Here is a 3,952-nt window from a genome sequence, read left to right on the forward strand (position 1 = left end):
TGCTGACCAATTCTAATTTTCCTATCTTCCTGAGTTTTGGAATCTGGTCCATGGAAGGGTCACAAAAGTCCGACTGTTGAGGGTAACTTGTATTCTTCTTATTGGAAGTAAGGAGTCCTTTAGATCTGTATGTGGAGGTCAAGCACAGTAGACCAAATTTATAGAATTATCACCTTAACCTCGTGTTCCTACAACTCATAACTATTTGCTACCTATCAGATGTAATATGTGTTCTTTTATTTTGTTCTATTTTTATGTATAAGCTTATGTGTTCTTCAAATATTGTGATATTCTGATCCTTAGATCTCCTTAGAGATTAAGCCCTCTATTAGTATATTAAGCATTAATGGAGTTAAAATATAGTAGTATTTTATAACTTTATTTTTATTATAGTATAGCTTAAGTATTGTAAAAATTTCTTTTATTCTAAATTTTGTGTGTCAAGTTTGGCACAGAAAATTTCCTTCTTATTAAGGTATACTCCAGACCAGAAAAAAACTATGCATACCTCAAGAAAAAGAAAACTTAAATTGGAAGCAAACTATAAAGGTAAATAACAATGGGAAATAGAACTAGGGATGAAGAGAGTCCTATATTTCATAACTGTAGCTATAAAGACTGCTTTGTTTAATTATTCACATTTCAGTAATATATCTAACAAATTGGTCTCTTTCCAAATTATAAGAGTTGATTTGGGAAAGGCAGAAAATTCTAACCCTGGCACATAAACTCCACAAAACTATTATTTTTTCTTTCCTGTTCACTCTTCTCTGGCTTTCTATAGGATAATAGTTCTATTACATAAGATATTGTCCTATTCTAAAATGTAGCTACCAAGAAACATGATAGATGATGCTATGATTTATTTATTGATACGGGTTCATGATTTAAAAAAAAAAAAACCCTTTCACATGGGAAGTAAAAATATTCTTCCAAGAATTCTTGAAATGGTTCCAAAAAATATCATACCCTAATAGGTGTGTTCCTCAAAATTTTATATAAAATAGTATCATATTACTCCAAGATTAATTCAATCAATCTTGTCCACTCTTCAAGGACCTATGTTAAAACCGAAGAGACTTACTTTCCTTTCCTTTATGGAAACACTAGAAAATATATATATTAATGATCTGAGAATGACAAAGTTAGCACAGGCACTCAATTCTTAACCACAAAGACAATATCTTTGCCCTTGAAGACAGTATTTTGGTGTCCTCCACTCTGTAATGAGGTCTCTAAATAGAAAAGAACTTGGTGAGTTTTCCCTCCCTTGGCATTCTCCCCTTTTGTACTAGAGTGTTGCACAAGCCTCTACGTGGTCACCATTGTCATTATTTTCTTTGATGAGAATCCTCTATCTGTTTTTTCACTTCCATGGTCCTTTGGCCTGAAGCAAGAGTGCTTGCATTCATTCATCTCATTTTGAAGGGGCACTCACCTGTACTTTTTATTTCTCCCTCTGTAAGGCAATAGACGGATGCCAGTTGAAAAGCCCACAGAACACTGATGCCCTATTAACATAGGTGTTCACCTTTCCAATCATTTGAATACTTTGAGACATTTTGCTGGAAAACTTTACAATTAAAATTGCAATTTTGAGGAACTTTTGTCAGAAACAAATTTGTTCACTCACTTGAGAAGAGCCTTAGAACCAAAATGGTAGAAGCCCTCATGAGAAAACTGCATAGGCAGATCTATCTAAAAGATTAATTAAGAGAGAGATTTCTTTATTTAAGCTGTAATAATTTTCTTCTTTGTGAGAAATGAGTGTGTGTGTGTATGTGTGTGTGTAGCTTTCAGAATAGGCATTCTATATCTAATCATTCTCTTTTTTCTTGCAGAGGGAAAGTAATTAGCTTCTACAATGACAATTTAATAGACAATTTAATATTTGTCTAAAGTTATCTCCCTCTTAATTTTCCTTCCTCTGTGTTTGTTTATATGCACATGTTTCAGTTCTTTCACTGCTTTTTCCTTCCTTTTGGTATTCTCAATATTAGTTGTACACCTTTTTGTTATTAGTGATGCAATCTAAGCATATATACCTAAAGTAAAATTTGGGAGTTTCTAAAAGAATTAAAATTTGCACCTTTTTGGGGGGAATTTCAAAGCATTGGTTGATTTATAAAAACAAAACCATCAGCTGAGGGCGTAAGTGAAGAATAGTATTATTTGGTAGTTACAAGGTGAGAAAAAGAGGTTTGATTCTAAATAAGAAGAGGACTTCTAAACCTGGTATAAAGAATCACACTTGATTCAACCTTAAAAATAATTGCTTACTGATATTTAAACTCAAATGAATTCTCATTGCTTCCACAAATAAGACTTCAAATAGAAAAAAAGGTTGTGTTTAACTTATAATTATATATGGCACTTAATAAGGGAATATATTTTTAAATATTACATATAATGAGGGCTAAATGTGTCAATACAAATTGCAATTTTTAGATTTTTAATTAATGTTAAGACAGAATAATATTAAATTCATTAATAATTTTTGAGTAACAAAATACTTTCAAAATAATTAAAGTGTTAGAAACTTTAGCAACTCAACTTTGCTATTTGCGTTTTCCTATATATTATAGAGTATACGAATGCATTGTGATGGTGCCGTGTTTGCATATCTTTCTTGTCACTTTAAAATTTCTAAAGCTGTTATGCAATATATGCTCATAAAGAATTAGGTTTATGCTCACTTTAGCAACACATAAACTAAAATTGGTATCATACAGAAAAGATTACCCCTGCATGGAGAAGACATGCAAATTCATGATACTTTCCACATTTTTTAGAAAAAGGAAGAAAAAAGAGGATCCCTTAAAAATGGAAGGGAGATCAATCAAGGAAAGGCAGGGGAGGAGACGACAATGGGTGGTATTGAGGAATGAAATTGAACAAATTATGTTACGTGCATGTATAAGTATGTCACAATGAATATCGCCAATATTCATTATTGGTATGCATTGATAGAACACTTTTTAAAATTAGGGAGTTTATTTCCCATCTTCTAGTTTTTCTTTGTGTCTCTCATGGAAAAAATTAAAATGATTACTTCAGATAAAGATGAAATTACTTAAAAAAGTATTTTAGATGGTTCTTAATAGTTAAAAAATGTATGAATGTGTAAAATAATGGATACAATCTATCTATTTCTTAAGAAAATAATTGAAGTTCATTGATATGGAAAATTTAACATACAAATGCCTTTTTAAAATATGTTAATAAAGTTATGTATGTATTAAAGCTACAATTATGATTTATGAATAAAATACTTTAAAATAAAAACTGAATATGATGAAATGTAACTCATTGAATTCAGTATGAAAATATTTACTGAATGTTTCTAATTTACTAAAAAATGTTACTAGATAATATAAAAAGTATAATTTTTATTTGTTTCTATGTAATATATTATAATCTAACAAGAAAATAAAATATTCTTTAAGAAAACAAAACAAAACAAAAACAGAAGTTCCTAATAATGTGGGTTCAAATGTTCTGATTTCCCAAGTGCTATTTCTCCTACACAATGCTATTTTGAATTTTACTTTTCCTACATATAAGCTCAATTAAGAAGAATTCATTAAGAGGCCTTGTATGTGTGGAGATCTCTTTGGGTTTGCTAACATAATTACCTATAGCAAGATTTGCTTCTTTACCTTTTAAAAGGAAGGCTAATAAAAATAATTAATTTGTTTGGCATTGTTCAGATTTTAAGTAACTCCTATTGTGTAAGAATTCTATTTTTAGTACATTTAAAAGCAAACAAAAACAAATCAAAAGAACTAACAGACTATGAAAGAAATGTTCATTTTTTTAAATGAGAAAATAATATATATTAATTATTAATATATGTTTCAATGATTGTAAACCTCTTGGTTTATAAGAGGCAATATTCAAGTTTAACTATTTGAACTGGCACAATAATACAAACTGGTACAATAATTGCCAA

At 29.7% G+C, this 3,952-nt stretch overlaps 1 pseudogene; it reads left to right on the forward strand.

Moving 5' to 3' along the window:
* Window positions 1–2,688: 2,688 nt before the first annotated feature.
* Window positions 2,689–2,789, forward strand: LOC124993827 (uncharacterized; annotated as a pseudogene).
* The last annotated feature ends 1,163 nt before the right edge of the window (window positions 2,790–3,952 follow it).

The sequence above is a fragment of the Sciurus carolinensis genome, chromosome 9 (genome assembly GCF_902686445.1).
Source record: "Sciurus carolinensis chromosome 9, mSciCar1.2, whole genome shotgun sequence".
NCBI classification, from domain to species: Eukaryota; Metazoa; Chordata; class Mammalia; order Rodentia; family Sciuridae; genus Sciurus; species Sciurus carolinensis.